The sequence below is a fragment of the Peromyscus maniculatus genome, chromosome 2 (assembly GCF_049852395.1).
Source record: "Peromyscus maniculatus bairdii isolate BWxNUB_F1_BW_parent chromosome 2, HU_Pman_BW_mat_3.1, whole genome shotgun sequence".
NCBI classification, from domain to species: Eukaryota; Metazoa; Chordata; class Mammalia; order Rodentia; family Cricetidae; genus Peromyscus; species Peromyscus maniculatus.
The window spans coordinates 110,641,438-110,660,685 of NC_134853.1; the positions used below are offsets into that span (position 1 = coordinate 110,641,438).

Here is a 19,248-nt window from a genome sequence, read left to right on the forward strand (position 1 = left end):
ACAGGAAGCAGGCCAGAGCAGTACTTTTACTCACAGTACTTTAAACTCTCCAGCAGTGTTCTCTCCACAGCACCTTTCCTGCTGCCCTGAGGTTGCAGACACAGACTGACCTGGAGTCTAGATGCTTAGTTCCCAGAGATTATACTAAAGGACAATTCAGCTTTTTAATATGCCTTTTAATATTTTCATTAAAATATAATTGTATAATTTTCTTCCTCCTCTTTCCTTCTTCCGATCCCTCTGTGCCTTCTCCTAACTCTTCCAGGGTCCCCTCCCTTCAACCCCTCCCAAGTAGCCCCTACTTCCTTCCAATTCATGGCTGTTACACACACACACACACACACACACACACACACACACACACACACGCATAAAAAACAAACAAACACATGAATGCATAAAAAACAAACAAACAAACAAACAAACAAACAAACAACTCACTGAGACCATTTAGTGTTGCTCATATGAACCTGGGCCTTAACAAGGGCAGAAATCTCTCTCCCACATTTGTAGGAAGTGGGTGTGTCTCTCAGGATGGTATGATTCACACTGGCTTCCCTGGCTTCCCACTGGACTGCTGCTTATATTTGCTTTTTTTACTCACCTGAAAAAAGAATCAGTTTCTGTACTCAAAGGCTGACAAGTCAAATTAATAATAATAAAAAAACCCTGACTCTCAAAGATGTTGGATATGCTTTAGAATTGCATGGAAACAGCGCAAGGTGTCCTTGCTGCTTTCTGCTGGGCACAGGCACCCTGACCCTCTACTAGAGGAGCAGCCAGGGGTGGGGCAGGGAGCCCCGTGCTTGTCTATGGTACACATCAGACCTTTGCCTTTTAAGTACACGTCTTCTTGTTAACTTAATTTCCACTTTTCCCTTCAGAAGAGGTCCATATCCTGAATGCACTGATTTCATTTTTAAAATCATGTTCCTTTTCTCCTCAGCCATCATTGCCACGTGAAGCTTGATTCAGTGGAACTGAGGGTGAATATACATATATGTACACACACACATATATGTATATACATATGTATGTATCGAGTCAGTTATGGGGGTGTGGCTTGGCACCTTGAACTATTTTTAATTAAATATATGTAGTTTCATATGGACAGACTTCTAATGTCAGGCCAACTCACACTGTTATTCACAAAAAGCTTTCGTGTTTTGAGTTAAGTAGCAGGGCAAAGTAGAGTAAAGTCAAACTTGCAGGTGGGGACGCTGAGACTTACAAAGTTGAGCTATTAAGTTGCCAATGGCAGGGTAGAGATTTTACCTTACACCCCCTCATCTTTTATTTGGACACATAAGTTCTTCAATGTAATTAAAGAACATTTCATCTTTTCATACATATGTGGCAAGTTGAAAGGTCGTTTGAAGCATATAACTATTTGGCAATGATATTTATCATCATGATTTAATATATTCCTGGATCTATTCCTCATTACAGTCTTGCTCCTTGGCTAACCACCTCTGTTAGATGGATTCTTGTCCAGAAGTAGTCTGAATTATGCTTGAGAACCAGTCTGCTCTCATGAGGAAAATAGCTCTTTTGTTTTTATGATCTCTGTGTGAATTACTGCTTCTGTTTTGTGTCATGTTTTAGAAGAACAATTCGTCCATGAAAGGTCATTTCACATCAGCTTAGCAGAAGAGTCACCTCTTGTCACATGAACTAGCTGGGTAGATGCATAGAGTGTTGGGGTTATAATGAGAACCCTACTGCCGAGAATGCCGGAGAGAATACCTCTTCTGTTTATACATGCTGCCACTTCTGTATTCTGTGTGCCTAGCACAGTGCGTGGCACCTGGGACGCCTGCCTAACTGAATCATTTCCAAGTGTCACATCTAGGCTCTGTGGTTCAAAAACTTACTCCTTGGAAGGTGGTTTTTATCTTACTGCTGTCCCCACATTCTGTCCTGTCTGCTGTGTACTAAACAACACGTCCCTTTGTTTTCCTCTGGTCTAAAGGCTGAATTCTTTCTCAGACCTGCCACTCGCCACGGGATGGGTGGGCCTGCAGGAGGAGTGGGAACTTCACCTCTCATCCTGGACCCTAGAAGCTGCAACCTCTGCAGCTGGAGACAGCAAAGTCTTCAGGCTGGGGGTATCCCTAGGATTGTTAGCGACTTCCCTTCTTTGCTAGGGAATTCCCAAAGTCCTGTCTTGTGGGTTCAGAGATGATTGATGCCTTTCAGCTAGATTACCTAGATGTGACTACAAGGCCTCCCTGCTGTGACATCAGAAACAACCTAGGGACTTTGTTTTTCTGCCTCTAGCCCCTCCAGGGAGCCCCTCTGAGGTACAGGGACCATAATTTCCGGCCCAGGCAACACTCTAGTGAAATCCAGACCACCCCTCTTCTTGAAGACAATTCCTGCCACCATTAAGGGTGAAGGTCCCAGCCTGTTTAACAGATCTTTCAGTTGCAATGTCCTCCTCCCAAGGCAACATTTTGGTGGGACCTAAAGTCCTGAGCAGGTAGGTCTACTGTCTGTAAGGAAAAAGCCTTTCTCTTTAGTTCTTTTCCAGCTCCCGGGGCAGCTGTTGGGTGGATTAGATTTCTCCTGTGTTTTTCGTTCATTCTCCTCGGCCAGCCCTCATGAGACTATGCTCATCTGAGGATTTTTTTTGTGAGATTAGATCACCTCAAGTTCTAACAACTTGCATTGCAGTTATGCTTTGGAGACTTTTCCTCTCTTTGGATCCATCTTTGCCCTGTTAAAGTCAATCACTATTCCACTGGCATGGACCTCACCAGTCTCCTTTAGTTGTGAGTCCATCAGGGATCAGGTATCGTGAAGGTTTTCAAGGTTGGGTGCCTGTTGTTCAAGAAGACTCCTGGTGGTGTAAACATAATCCCCCAAACTCATAAACTCAAGACCCCAACCCTTGATTCAAGTCCTCTCCTGGGTGCCTACAACTTTCCCACCATTTTCCAAACTCTTCCCTCACATTTTCCTTCTGACAAGAAATCACCAGCTCCCTCCTTAGAAAATTCACCCTTCATCTATTTATGCAGGGTAGCCTCACAGGTAACCCTGGGAGTGAGATAAAATAGTTTCTAGAACTTTCTTAGAATTCCAAGTCTGTCCTCACAATAGGTTAAGAGGAGCCTAGTCCTAAGTGTCTGACCATTGTCCTACCAGCAAGTTCACATCACTTGTCCTTAACACACTGCATGTTGCCTTCAAAACTCCTACTCTCCTACTCTGTCTTTCTTACTGCATGCCTATTACCCAACAAACAGAGAGAATTTAGTGCTCCTTAATGTAACAACACACCCTACGTAGTTGTGCTAATGTGGCACTAACAAGAGGCTACTTGGGGCTGCCAACATACTCCACTTTCTGGTCCTCTAACGTCTAGATACAACTCACACCAGCAGATGGAGCTTTGACAATGGGATTATAAAACACTCTTTTAAAGGATCTGCTAACCACATTTTTTTTTTTTAAATTTTTGGTCACCTCAGGGACAGTCTCTGAAAGACTCTTATACTCAGGTCTCATTTTCTATCAAATACAATTGAACTTACAGGAAGAAAATGTAGGAGACCTCCTTAGTTATGATATAAATCAAACCCTAGATTACTTTCCTATCCTAGACTACTTATTTCTAAGCCCTCAGGTCTCTACTCTAGATATAACATCTGGCCAAATTAGATTCCTTAAGCTTGAAAATTGGGCCAGGGCATCAATACTTCACAAGTCTTCAAGGGCACCTCAACTTTTCCAAAGTCAATTAGTTCACAGGCCAAGCATTTTAGGCTTAATCAGAGAATCAAATACTAATTGCAAAGAGTACAAAGACAATGTTCAGTGGAGAGCTCACCGAGGCCACAAACCAAAACCCTTTTATACACCCTTCTTCTACAGGATGTCTTAACCCCCTTAATGGTCACTCACAGTCTCCATCTTCCTGGCTTCCATGAGAAGCATACTACATTTTCTGCCTGACATCTTGAAGACTGTTTATTCTTTCTTCTAGGGCCTGAGCCTGTCCCTGCCTCCTCAGGTACTGAACAGGCACATGGACTGTGGCATTTGTCCTTCTCCAAGTCCCATTTAATCAGGACTACACATTTTTGCCATAACAGATTTCTCTCGCCTGAACTAAAAGAGCAGTGCTGACTTCACTGTTAATAGTTTCTGGCTTTACCTTCACTGTGTGTATAAGAACAGGGGTTCTTACAAACTCTACTTTTTACTACTTAAAGACTCCCCCCAGAACTCACAAACCAAATAATTATACTAGCCCAAGGACTTTCACACATATGGGAACTGCTGTTAAATCCACTTATAGTAGTTGGCCTTCAGAACTGCTGGACTATTGGTTTGTGGACGATGCTCAAGGTAGATAGACCCTGCACCACATGGAAGTAAGGAAGTTGCTTTTATGATAATAAATCTGAACAAATACAACAAAATCAGCTTAATACTATCAGACATACTGATGGTGCTTGGGTCCAAGACTCAAAAAGAGGGTTTGAATGGTAAGACTTTAAAACAAATGCGATAATGTGGTTTCTTGTTGCTTCACTTTCTAGAGGCACTTAGAGTTATTTGTGTGCTTCTTGGCATTTTGTTCCTGCAGTTTTAACCCACTTGTCAGGTTTGTTTTCTTCAAGCTTCAACAGGTCCATCTCCATGCTTTTATCCCTTCCCCTCAGAAGTCTCACTTCCTCTAAGTCTCCTGGGCCAGGAATGCAGACCTTCCATCAAAACCACTCCTAAATAGAGCTCTTGTTTTATGGCAAGGCATGGAATCCCTGCCAGAGTAATACACATGATCCATGTGGGCTAGTGTGTTCCTCCTGCATGCCTCAGAGAAGCTACCAAAGAAAAGGCCTTCAACCAGCTCTCCAGGAATGGATTTGCTGCTTTGACTAGGTGGGATGTAGAGGCTACGGTTAGGGGAAGAAGCAGGTCCCCAGTTAACCCTGCTTCAGAAAGTGACTCCCCAAACAGAAGACTAGGTTGAGGTCCCAGATAAGTCACACAAAAGACCACCTTCCATGTATGTAATGGACAAGAGCATCTTTATTATTCTAATATATTGGGTGGCCCATCCAGCACAAAGGCACAATGGTGACCGACCCCCAGGGAGGAAGTGAGGGGTTCTTTTAAGCCTCACTAAGGGGAGTGCCCAAGGAAGTTAGCTCATCTTAGATATAATTGGCTTATGTGGGTGGCAATCTTTGTTAGTAGTTTCTGTTGGCTAAAAGTTAGTTGAGGGTTGGTCAGGGCTACAGTCTTTCATTTTTGGGCAAACTTGGATATGTTCTAGGCTTTGTCCTTATTTGGTCATTGGTCCAGGCCTGTGTACATGCTGTTCCCCTCTACCTTACCTTCAGGGACTTCAATAATTAATAGTCCATTGTTCTTGGCTTTGAGAAGCAGGAAGTGGAGCCCAGTGAGGCCTACCTCTCAGGCTTTATGTGTCTGGGTATTCACCCAGCGCTCTCATTTATATCCTGTTTTACTCCAGTTGGGACCAGCGGAAAGGCAGAATACCATAGGCCTGTAAGAAAGGACTGTAACCTCATGTCTTAGTTAGGGTTTCTATTGCTGTAACAAAAACATCATGACTACAAAGCAAGTTGGGGAGGAAAGGGTTTATTTGGTTTTCACTTCCACGTTGCTGTTCATTATGGAAGGAAGTCAGGACAGGAACTCAAACAGGGCACGATCTTGGAGGCAGAAGCTGATGCAGAAGCCTTGGAGGGGTGCTATATTGCTTCCCTGGCTTGCTCAGCCCGCTTACTTATAGAACCCAGGACTACAATGGTTTGGGTCCTCCCCCATTGATCACTAATTGAGAAAATGCCTCTCAGCTGGAGCTCAGAGAGGAATTTCCTCAACTGAAGCTCCTTCCTCTCTGATGACTTTAATTTGTGTCAGGTTGACATAAAACCAGCCAGTACACCTGGACATCACAGAAATACAGCATTGTAAACCCATTTAAGATCAGAACACTGACCAATCAGGACTGTCCTCATTTACATGGCATGAATAGAATGGGTGGGTGGGAGATAAAAGATTGCATAGTGTCTTGGCCTAACCAAACAAGACTGCTCCCAATTAGAAAACTCTCTCATATTCCTATGCTGGCGATTCTATTACCACCGTGCCTGCTGCCCCTGTTGTAATGTGGTGAACAAAGATGTCAATTGTTTCAAGGAAAAAAAAAAAAAGCTCAAGCAAGCTGTCCTTAGTTGGGTTTCTATTGCCGTGAAGGGACACCATGACCACAGCAACTCTTACAAAGGAAAAACATTTAATTGGGGCTGGCTTACATTTTAAGAGGTTTAATCCATTATTATCATGGTGGTACATAGAGGCATGCAGGCAGGCATGGTGCTGGCTACATCTTGATCCCCCACGCAACAGGAAGGAAACTGGGACACTGGGTGTGGCTTGAGCTCAAAGCCCACCCCCACAGTGACACACTTCCTCTAACAAGGCCACACCTCCTAATAGTGCCACTCCCTTTGGGGGCCATTTTCTTTCAAACTACCACACAAACCATTTCCCAAAGTTTTTAACCTTCACAACTATGTGAAGTAGAAAAGTCAAAAACTGGTGAAAATTTAAAACTAGGACCATCAAACATACTTAACCCTAAAATCATGGTACAAAACTAGGGAAAAAGTTTAATGAAAGGTAAAAGAAAGCTCACTGCACATAAAATCTATTATTCACACAATTGGACTATTTAGGAAAATTAAAACCCAAGACATTTAAAACCACTTTTTATACATTTTTTCTAAATATTGATGGGTTGCTTCTAAATGAAATGTTTTTGTTCCTGTACACACACACACACACACACACACACACACACACACACACACACACACACACACAGTATTGCTGACAGTGGGAAATGCATGCCTCTGTGCTCTTAACAGCTCAAGCAATACCTTTCTTTCAGTTTGATGTAGGCTAGAGCTGCACCCTTCTATATCATTAGGCACTAATTGCCCCATTACAGTGCTTTGGGACAGTCTTAGAATGGTGCCCCAGGCTTTTCAGCAAATTCAGCTTTAAAGTAAATGTCCCCAGCAGTCAGAATTATTTACTAAACAAAATACAGAGTTTCTTCTAGAACGATGGCTTAAGGTCTTGCACACTTGCTAAATGCTTGTGTTACAAAATACTTGGGTACTTAGTGGGGCAATTGCTATTTCTCATTAGTCTCCCTTTCTCCCCATAAACATCAAAATGAAAAAGGAACAGTTTGCACTTCGGTACCCCAGACTCACACAGATATCCTTAACCCTGTGAAAAGTGTCCTTTATCTTGTATCATTTTGAAGAAGGGGAAGTGAGAGGCTCTGAATCATGCTATTATTTATAAGGAGAGGTAAGTCATCTAAAAATATTCTTTGTGTGAAAATGAATATAGCCATGTAAGATCCAAGGGACTTGAATGTGTATTAAATCATTCCATCACTTGAATACACTCCTTAAAAATCTCTGGATGGGAATTCTGTCAAACACTGCACACTGACAACAAATGATCAACAGGGAATGTCAGAGGCATTTTCTTGAACAGTTCTTATTAATCTCAACAGTTCTTGGGGACTTCCAATTCTGTGTTACCAATGAGGAAACTAGGGCTTGGGTGGATAAGTAGCTCACCCAAGATCATGCTGCTCACAAGTAACCAGAGACTGAGCATCAAGAATAGGTTAACGAGCCGGGCGTGGTGGCGCACGCCTTTAATCCCAGCACTTGGGAGGCAGAGGCAGGCGGATCTTTGTGAGTTCGAGGCCAGCCTGGGCTACCAAGTGAGCTCCAGGAAAGGCACAAAGCTACACAGAGAAACCCTGTCTCGAAAAAACCAAAAAAAAAAAAAAAAAAAAAAAAAGAATAGGTTAACGAATTAAAAGAGCAGTATAGCTTAAACTATTGACAGAAGGTATATGGTATAAAAAGGTGGTCTCAAATATTAAAACATATACAAGATAGAATGGAAGGTTAAGTGAAGATTTAAAATTCAGGGTATATTTTTTAAAAAACTAGTTGAAAAACGCTGCAATGAAGTATTTGAAGAAAAAAACAACAACAACATAACACTCCCTAATTTATCCTTTAAGGTCATCTGGATTTTCAGATTCAGTGTCTGCTTAATGTAGGCTAACCCCCATCATTTGAAACTATATTCACCTGTCACTTGAAAATGGCCCATCTGTACCACACACCATCCATATAATTTGCCTCTCTTAATTGAGGATGTAATGGTCATGATTATATTGATAAGTAGAAATGAGACATCAAAACTAAGCAATGTGTAGTAAATCCTTTCATTCTTTGTTTGGGTCCACTTGACTCTATAGTCAAGCGCTATATATATATACATATATATATATATGTATATATATACACAAAGTTCAGTTGCAACACAATATACTACCAGTTTTTAAACTTAGTAGTTTTGCCTTTGACTTGTTTTGAAGATATCATCCACACATTTTATTTTAGAGAAAGTCCCAAGGAAATGCATTTACTCAGAAGATTCACCTTTAGGATTTGATGTGTTTAATTCAGAACATCCAACCAAACCAAACCAACCAATCAGCCAACCAAAAAACAAATACTCAAGGAGAAATTTCAAGGTAAAACTTATCTCAATATAGATTTGGGGTTCCCATCTGAACAGTTGGCATGCACAAAACATTAGTTACACTGAACTGAAGGGTCTCTTCTAATGTCGGGGCATTTCTTTGGAAGACTCTTTTAGTAATGTGTGATTAACCCTGTTGCAAGTCGGATTCTCCAGGGAGCAGTCCTGTTGTAGGCAGTGTGCTGAAGGCTTTCTAGGGGCTGGTCTTTGGGCAGGATCCAGGGCGGGGAAGGAGACCAACTCTTGACAACAGTGTGGGGATTCAGTGTTCCCAGACAAGCTTTGAAGAAGGTTGGCTCTTTGGGCTTGAGTCTTGTTTTGTAAAGGAGGACAGGCCTTTCACCTTGGTTTTGACCATTATTGTCTACTGTTCTTTCTTCATGGAAGGTGGTTTGACTAGCAGCAAGGTGGCATTTCTGCGGAAGGCAAATTCCATACAGAACTGACCGTGAGGGTAGCAAGACTAACAGATGCTGGTGGAATAGTCCTGCCTCCATGATCGGACCTGAGAAGCTCAGCACAGAATCTGTTTCTCTTCAGATACCAAGACTAGTGAAGGAAATCAAGCCAAGAGGAGCATATTTTGAATATCCTGTTCTCTGTTCTTCTCTCAAACTTTATCTTTCAATCTGTAAATGAGGGACTTTTTTTCTCTTTTGTTACTTTCAAGTCACAGGTACATTTGTAGGGTCTGACTTGACTAATTATTCTGACAATTTCCTATTCATTATCTCACATAGCAGGGAGCCTCTTTGGACCATCAAGCCTGTAAATTTACGATTGCACATTAATCAGTGAAATATAATTGCTAGCTGTATCCTCTGGGCTTCGGGCACACTGTATATGCCAGGATATATACAATTAGCTTCAAGGTTTGCTTAGAAGCACTTGCCCATCCAACAAGAAAATAAGCAGTACAGTAATTGAGAAAATGAACACCTTGGGTCTTTCTCTGGCTGGCAGTAGTTGGAAACTCTTATCATTGTATTGCCTGCTTTGTTTCTCATTATCTCTGAAAAGCATTGCTAGGAGAGAAGATATTTGGCACATGTAGGATTTCAGCTTGTTTGGGGTGAAGAAGGTGAACTACAAAATGAGAAAATGTTAAGCCATACAGACTCAGGGCTCAGGCTTCTCTCCTTTAAATCTTTCTCCCAGTAGGTGAAGTGGGGTAAAATTTCACCTGCAAATTTAAAGAATTTCCTAAAAGTGTGCTTGCAGTTTGGCTATCTCTAGATGTCTTAATCTGTTTTCCTATCTATAAAAAAAATACAGGAGACTAAGTAATTTATCAGAGTAGAGGTTTGCTTATTTCTGGAGGCTGGGAGGCCCACGAGCATGAGAGGGGTATCTTGTCCAGTCATCGGTTCTCTTCTTCTTACAGGCCACTGAGGCCATCAGAAAGCCCCTACCCTCATGACCTTGGCTCAGCCTAGTGATTTCCCAAGGGCTCCATTTCCAAACATCATTAACATACAAATTTGAGGATTAAGTTTTCAACATAGGATCTTTGGGGGTCACATTCAAGCCTTGGCAACATATGAACATCATTCTTGTTTTCTTTACTTACAGGGCTGCCTCTAACTCTTATTAGGTGACCAGCATGATATATGGCACTTAAAATTTAGAAAATATATAAAAAGAAATAAAGAAAAAATGTACTGAGGAAGATATGCTTGGGTGTGGTGTGTGATTGTTTGTGTGTGTACCTTTTTAGTTGTTCCTCTTTCCAGTGTGGCCAGCAGACTAAATCTCATACTTCTGCATTCCAAAAAGTTAGAAGGGGGATTCATTTACCATATTATGTTATTATATTATATTATCCTCATTGTGTTTGTGCTTGAATATGTAAATAAGGACCTTCTGCAACTTTAAATACCTGTCTCATCATATGGGAACCCACTATTTTACCTGTTTCTGATCATATTCCTGCTGTTAACTTACTCCCTCAGTTTAGGGATCTAGGCAATGACTCCTGCTCCTCTTTTGAGATCAGCATAATGACATGGCTAAAAGGTGAATTATTCTCTTTCTTTGAAATCTCACTTCCCTTATTGTCTCTCTGTATATTCTACTTGGAATTCTTTGCAGCACCATATTGGAAGATAAAATGGTTCTGAGAAATGAAGGATTTACTGAGAAGTAGTAGGTATTCTTCATATCAAGATAAGATAAAACGGCAGTGGGCTCCTGTGGGCAAATGATTAGGTAACTTTTGTTTTAAAGTGAGTGGGTTAAGACTCCCATAACTGACCAGAGTGAACGTTGCCACCTTCATCACAGCCTAGTTATTATGAAGAGCAGGGGACATATCTTGGAATTAACCACATGCAGGGCCAGTTGAGGCTATCAGTAATCTCCAGGTGATTGTATGACCCCTGTGCAATAGCAGTGAACCACACAAAAGGGGGTAAACTGACTCACTGCAATTCAACTATTGGAAAATACACACACTGCATCGACAAAGAAATGCGTGTCAGTAAAAGTTCAAGGTGTTTTGTTTTGGATGACATTAATATTTATTTATTTACTTTTTTGGAAAAATGCCTTTTTGAACATATTCATACAGATGCTGTATTTCAATCATATTTGCCCCAAATCTTTTCTTATGCCACAGACCCTCTCCCTTTTCCCTGCCAGACCCCGTTTCTGTTGTCATATCTTTTCTTTTTTTGTTTAATGAGGATTGCTTATTGGAGCATCAGTAAGAGGTTATTTGTGGGAGTGTTGATAACTTTACTATGACTACACGATGGAAGAAAATCTCTCCATCTCCAGCTTTTCAGCAGCTATGAGCTTCATTTATAACCTCAGAAGTGGGATGGGGCCTCGTGGTCCTCTCTGCCTCTGACAGAAGCTTGATGGGCCTAATCTTGTCAAGGTCTTGTGCTGATAATCACAGCTGCTGAGAGTTCAGGGCTGCAATGCCACGTTACACCTGGAAGAAACTATTCCCTTGCATTTCAGCCCTTCCTCCACCTCTTACATCTCTTCTTTATCTCTTTAGAGATGTTTACTGAGCCTTGGAGGGGTAGTATAGAAGTTTCATTTAGGGCTTGACATAACTTAACAGTGAGTTATTCTCAGCACTCGGGGAGTAGGCGTCTCTGCAGGAGCCACTGTCCACTGTAAAAATAAGCCGCTCTGACCAAAGTTGACAGCGGCCCTGACTTACGGGCATAAGCAAAGTTATTTAGAAGGCAATTTAGTGGACACATCATGTTCCTTTAGAAAAGCAACAACCGTAGCTTCCTCAGTTGAGTTTCTGCCTTCCTTAGCTATCGACTTTTGCTTACAGCATCAGGCCTGAATTCCCTCCTGCGGAGCAGGCCTCCAATCCAATCGGCAAGTGGTTGACTGTACCCATGACAGGCTTTCCACCCTTGTACCAGTGGGCATGTCTTGCCCGACAACTTGGTTGTGTAGCATGTAGGGCCCTCAGCTAAACGCTGCTATTGATGACTGCGTTCTCCCAGCAGTCTGTAGAACACCTTCCAGAACCGTGAGGGTAGTCAGTAGAGAGGACATTTCCAGCTAGATTCCTCTGCCTGTGAGTGAAGTGGGTGATATCTTCTGGACTAGGGTCTTACTTTCTAGTTCTAGCGGCAATAACCTGCATTATTTTGGGGACCTCAGGGGCCTTCTTGATCAACAACTCAAATCTGTCACTGGGGCTTTCATTTCCATTGCTTCCTGGTGTGGGCAGCTTTATTTGCTTATACAAGGTACCTCTGTTCAGACTTTTTTTTTTTTTGGTTTTTCAAGACAGGGTTTCCCTGTGTAGCTTTGCGCCTTTCCTGGATCTTGCTCTGTAGACTAGGCTGGCCTCGGAACTCACAGAGATCCGCCTGCCTCTGCCTCCCAAGTGCTGGGATTAAAGGTGTGCGCTGGACTCTTTAGATAGTTTTAAAATATGTATATCATATTTTATATCAGCTTTGCTTGTGGCTTTTTCATTTGGTCTCTGATTTGGTTGACCCCCCCTATTTACTTCTCTCCCTCCATGTTCCTGCCCCCCACCTTGCCAAACATTTTACCCCTAGTATCTCCATTATCACATGTGTGCAACTACCCTGCTCTCCCTTCCACGAAAGCCCCTCCCACCACTGCATGGTACCCTTTCCAGTTTCTTGGCTCCCAAACTCAGTAACCCTCACACAAACACATGTACATAAAAATTAGGATCCATTTATGAGAGTGAACATGTGTTTTTCGTCCTCTTGAGCTTGGGTCACCTCACTTACTATAATTTTTCCTGTGAATTTTGTAATTTCATTTTTCTTTGCAGCTTCATAAAATCCCAACATGTATATATGTGTCACCTTTTCACTATCGATTCATCATTTGTGATAGTCTTTTGTTTTCTTTCTTTCTTTCTTTCTTTCTTTCTTTCTTTCTTTCTTTCTTTCTTTCTTTCTTTCTTTCTTTCTTTTTTTTACAAAAGAGTGTGTGTGTGTGTGTGTGTGTGTGTGTGTGTGTGTGTGTGTGTGTGTGTATGTTTCACCTGCTTGCATATCGGTGTACCACATGTGTGCCTGGTACTCCAGGAGGTCAGAAGAGGGTGTCAGATTCACTGGAACTGAAGTTGAGGACAATTGTGAGTCATCACATGAGTTCTGGGAACTAAGTCTGCGTCCTCTTCAAGAACAAGTGGAGTCATTTCTCCGGCCCCAAAATTTATTTAAAAATATTTTAATGTGTGTGTGTGTGTGTGTGTGTACCAGCCTGAGCTCACGGGCACCATATTTATGCATGTACCTGAGGAGGCCAGAACTGGACATCCGATTCCCAGGAACTGGAGTTAGACAGCTGTGATCGGCCAGGCGGGTTCTGGGAACCTGACCTAGGTCTTCTGCAAAAGCACTGTGTGTGCCCTTAACTGCTGACCCACATCTCTAGCCCCTGTAGTGACTTATTTTCTTGATGATAGCCAATCTAACCGAAGGCTCAGGTTCTTGTCCTGGTAAAATAGTTCTTGAAGGTCTGATGGGTTTGCTGTACGTCACTCTGCTTGCAGCAATTTCCAGTTCATGGCCCATAGTCTGCATGTAGTCTGGAATTGCTGTAAATGTGACTCAACACACAATAATGAATTCCTTAAAGTAGTGTGAGTTTTCTGCCCCATCTGTGTGTCATTTGATTGTGCAGTTCTTGAATGTGGTCTTTGTAGATACCAGTGTGGCCTAGAGAAGCCAAAAGATTGGCCACCCCTGCCAGGACTTGGTTCTAAGAACTCCCTTTTTGTTCCCATGCATCCTCACAATAAACCCATTCTTGTAAGACACATGTGTATCCCTTCCTTAGAACTCTCAAGTTTCTGACCTGCCAGACTAGTAAAACCTCGTAGGGTGAGTTTTCCTGTCAGTGATCTTGCATGTGCTTACTGATGCCTAAAATTTTTGTAGCAGGGCCCAAAGCCATGTATTCCATAAAAAGGATGAGGAGTAAGGGAGAAAAGGAAGTCAGCTAATGTTTGCTGTGTGTCTGTCTTAGAACTAGCATTGAGGTAAGTACTATATGTAGATCATCTATTTACAAATGTGTTCCTAATATTTCATGTACATCTAAAATTTTAGTGTATCTAAAATGTGTACCACATAAAAGAAAACTAATGCCCAGGGAAAGTGTGCAACTTGCCCAAAGTCCACAGCTTTTTTTTTTCCACTGGGAAATTGTTGTGACTATACCTCATTACATGTTATGGTTTGAATGTGACATGTATGCTGCAGGTACATGTATTTGAATACTTGTTCCTTGCTGGTGGTGCTGTTTCGGGGGGATCTCCAGAAAGTGGTGCCTAGCTGTGGGGGAAGTGGGTCACTGCTGGGACAGGCCTTCAAGTTTCTATCTGGACCCCATTTTCTGTCCTGATCATCCTTTCTGTTCCACCCAGATGTGAACAAGCAGCTGTCACATTCTCCTACCACAGCTGAGAGCCATTCCTTCTGATATTCCCTCCACATGCTGACGGACTGTGCCCTTAGACCATTAGTCAAAAGAAACCCTTCAACAGCTAAGTTTCTTCTTGTCAGGTATTTGGTCACAGTGATGAGAAAACTAATTAATATAGAAAACTGGCAATGAGAAATGCTGTAAAACACCTGATCATGTGCTCTGTAGTCATCTGGAACTGCTTTGTTGGAGGAATTTGGAAGCACTTGGAACTGTGGGCCAGAGAAGCCCCAGAAGGCTACAAGCAGAGCTTCATGGACGATTCTGGTAGGAACTCAGAATGCCATGTGCTGATAGCAGTGTGGACAGCGAAGCCGGGCTCCTTAGATTTGAGAAGGTAAAAAGAGCTCTGTTGGGGCTGGATAAGACACAATTTGTATTACATTCCTGCAAAATGTGTGGATGGCTTCTGTCCATGTCTTGAGAACTTTCAAAGCAAGGGACCAATTTCTTTGGTGGAGGAAAGGGTATGCATAGAGTCTGATTCAGGCTGCAGGGGGGCTTATGGCTCCTGTCACTTCCCCGGATTTACAGTGAGAAAGAAAACAGAAAGCAGAGCAAAATGAGAGGGAAAATGTGAAGTCTGGCAAAGAAAGGAGCACAAATGCAGTTGAAGCTGAGACAGAAACCACAAGCCAAAATAAACATTCACTTGCTTCTGGGTCGGGTTTGGACACGGCTGTGACAAGCCATTTGATTTAGTGCTTAGGGAAAACTTATTTATCTCTATCTCTATATCTATATACCTTTTTGGTTACATTGGGGTCAGAAGAGTGGAGAGTATGTCGAGTTTGGAGTGGAACAGACAAGTTTGGTATCTGATGGTTATCTCAACTTCAGGGAAGCGTTCCTATTCTCCATTTTTGATGCTATTTTGGGGCCATGAAAGCTACATCTTCTTGACTTTTTGTTATTGATATTCTTCTTCCCCCTCCATGCTCCCTTCCTTCTTTCCAAAATGATTCTTCTTGATACTCTGTCAGCACTAGTACTGGCAATACTGAATAGCGGGCAGTGGAAAGGACTTGTCTAAACTTTTTACCTACTCCCATACTGTGATGGGTCAAGAGGCACTGGATGATCCAAAAAGCAATCGTTAGGGCTATTCTGGGATTACTTGCTGCACTATGAGAACCAGTCCATCCATCTTTCCCCTTCCTTCCTTTTCTTTTCTTTCTTAGTTCTTTGAAAATTTTGCACAATGTGTTTTGATCATATTCACTCCTCGCATATCTATGCCCCTTTCCCTACCCACCCAACTTTGTGTCCTTTTTCAAGTCCAGTTTGTACTGCCCACATGTCCTTGGATGTATGGTCTTCCACTGGTTCACGGTCAACCCCCCAGGTGCTACATTCTTAAAGAAAATTGACCCTCCCTCTCCCCAAAGCTATCAGTTGCCAATAATTACTTAGCTAGGGGTGGAACTTCATGTCCACCCCCGTTCTCCATGCTGTGATTTGGTCTGGCTTGGGTGTGCATGGGGCTTGTGTATGCCTCCATAACTGCTGTGAGCTCATATGTGCAGCTGCCCTGCTCTGTCCAGAGGACACTTTCCTTCTATCCCTCCACAGCCTCTGGCTTTCACAGTCTTCCTGCCCCCTCTTCTGCAACAATCCTTGAGATTTGGGAGGAAGGCATGTGATATAGATATCCTGTCTAAGCTGATCGTCCCACAGCCTTATAGTCTCTGCATCTCAACTGATTGTGGATCTCCATTCAATCGCCATCTATTGCAAGTAGAAGTTTCTTGATGAGGGTTGAGAGATGCTTTAATCTATGGGAATATCATTATGGCATTAGGACTCAGTTCAATACTATGTCACATCCCCACAGAGCTATCAGCTGTGGCTCAGGGTGTGTCCTCTTCACCAACTCAAGGTTCTTACAATCTTACCTTTAGTTGCATCCCCCCAGGGCTATCTCAGTGCTCTCATTTGACTAATTCAGTCATTGCATTGGATGCCTTTCGGAACCTGCATGATACTCTCTGTGTTGAAAAAGGCACTGTGGTTTCTGTCGTTTTACAGCCAGATGTTGATGGCATGTACTTGTGTTTTTAAGGTCAAGAGTCAATTGTGGATCAATAGACAATTAGAAATGCCAAATGTACAAAGAAGCTGGGCAGTTGCTAATCTGGCCCAGCAAACTGCTGGGTACATTTAGGAATGGTTAGAAGAGGCTTTTCTTTTTCTTTTTCTACTTTCACAGCTGTGTCAATGTGTATGCTATGCATGTGTGTGTGTGTATGTGTGCTGTGTGTGTGTGTGTGTGTGTGTGTACGCTTGACGTTGATATTAGGGAGTCATCTTTAACTGTTTTTCCATATCATTCATTGAGCCAAGTTCTCTCAATCAAACCTGGAACTCTCAGTTACGATTAGGCTTGTTCTGGGGATCCTTGAGGCTGGAATTACAGGTGGGTTGTCATGCCCACCAAGCCTTTACATGGGTTCTGGGGATCCAAATTCCAGTCCTCATATTTTAATGGCAAGCATTTATCCACTGAGCCATCTCCCTAGCTCCTAGAAATGGCATTTCTTTTACTAAAATGCTTTTGGAAAATAATGTCTGGTTTAATATTATCCACAATAAGAATGTTTGTTAATACATAGGAACACGAAGTCCAGGAAGCTGCTCTGCATGATGGGTCTTTTTAACAATAAACAAGAAAGTGTTTATGGAGGAACTAGATTACCATGTTGTCCTCTTTCTTTTCCTACATCAGGTGGTAGACAAGTATTATTTGCAATTCGATCCCTTTCCTCAGAGACAGACCAAAGCAGTCTGCTGGGTGCCCAGTCTCTCTCTGACATTCACAGGATCTGATTTGAGACTTCATTCCACCAACCACTTCAAATTGCCCAGTTTTCTTTTCCACTCAGATGTCAGCGAGTGCTTTCAACCCTTCTCTAAGAGAACAGATCACCTGTTTATTGAAATGAGTTAGCTGTAGCTTGCTGACAAACAGAATTTCATTTTCAGAAGCAGCTGTCAGACTTTTAAAACATTAAAACCCCATCAAAAACATTTCAGAAAGAACAGCCAAAACCTTCTAAGTGACTTTCTGAAATCTGTTCTGTTCAGATGGATTCAAGATAATTAATTGGCATAGTAGTGCTCACGTTTTGGGGACAGTGTTTTTCAGTTAATAAGTGTAGTTTAGAAGTTTAAACAAACATATTCATCTCAAATTTAGCAATCATATACCACATGCAGCAATGAAGATAAACACTAACCATATTATGATCTGTCCAAAGGCCATGACATCCTGCCTTGCGCTGGAGGGAGGAAGCAGCATGAGATCATCCCCAACTGTGTTCTTATACACAGAGAGCTTCTGGGGCTCCCCAGATGAAAGTCCAAAAGGCCGTGTGAGAGAATCAAAATTTGAGGATTTTGGAATAGTAAACGTTTGAATTACTGCTGGACTTCCATTTTTTGAAGTATGCTTTTATGTAATCCTGACCCAAGGCTGCTCAATGGAAAACAAGATGTCCCCACCAGAATAATGTGAAGGAGTAAACAGAGAGTTACTTCTGGAGAAGGCACATGGAACTCTTCAGGCAGAATGGACTTCTGTGAATAGTATGCATGAACAGGAGGAGGGGAGAGGCAGTGAGAGGTCCTCAAGAGAAAGAGTAAAGCTTATAGGGAGGCAGGATTCTCACTGCATTTATTTTCTCAGAAGGAAGGCATCTTACATTAGGCCCCTGTTGAGAGTGACAGAAAAAATATTAATGTGAAAGAAAAATCCCAGGCATCATTTAGTGTCTTACTGAAAAATGTCAAGGTGGGTTTGGCTTTGGACACTATTAATGCAGGAACCCAGAAATGGCGTGTACCTGTTTGTGGCACCAGTCCCCTTTATTCTTAGAGAACTGGCATTCTTCAGAAACTGGTCCTGTCTGTGCCAGCACATAGAAGGGAGATCCTCTAGGCATTTCTAGTTTTCTGACCTAGTGCAGGTCAGGAAGGAAAGGTCCCTCTTTGCTGTAACTAGCAGTAGAGATTTAGTCAGTTTTCTGGGATGGAGAATGCTTACCTATCTTTTAAAATTTTGTTCCAACAAGGAAACACTTCTAGGATATCTTAATTTTTTTTTGTGTCCTTACTTGGACATCAGAAAAATGGGAGAAGTTTGGACTATTGAAATGATTCCCATGTTTCACTGGTGTAATTTAGAAAGAAGCCCTGGTAGAAGCATTAATTTCTATGGCAAAAAAATTTCTATTTATTTATCAGGGTCCTCCAAAGACACAGGACTAATCAGGTATGTACAGATAACACATATACAAGGGAGACTTTTCATGGGAATTGGCTCATGAGATTATAGAGGCCAAGAAGTCCAGAGACATGTATTTACAAGCCAGAGCACCAAGCAAGCTGGTGGAGTTCTTTGGACTGATCCCAAAGGCTTCAAAACAAGGTGCTAATGACCTTACAGGGAAAGGGGACAGTAGATGGTGCAGTGTAGAAAGGAGAGAAACTCACCTTTATGACTTTTTGTTCTGTCTCAGGTCTCAACAAATTAGATGGTGCATACCCACAAGAATGAGGGAACATCTTTTCTCAGCCTGCTGATTTCAAATGTCAATTTCTTCTGAAAATTATCTCACATCCATAGAAATGATGCTTTACCAGGTGCCTGAGCACCCTGTATCCCAT

The 19,248-nt window shown here is 42.2% G+C and overlaps 1 long non-coding RNA gene across 1 annotated transcript in view; it reads left to right on the plus strand.

The window, feature by feature from the left end:
- Window positions 1-2,291: 2,291 nt before the first annotated feature.
- The window catches only part of LOC121827288 (uncharacterized), a 56,966-nt gene continuing 40,009 nt past the window's right edge, over window positions 2,292-19,248 (plus strand). The window contains exon 1 of the long non-coding RNA XR_013049193.1: window positions 2,292-2,482. This is a non-coding gene — a long non-coding RNA (uncharacterized LOC121827288). The remainder of the gene's footprint in view (window positions 2,483-19,248) is intronic.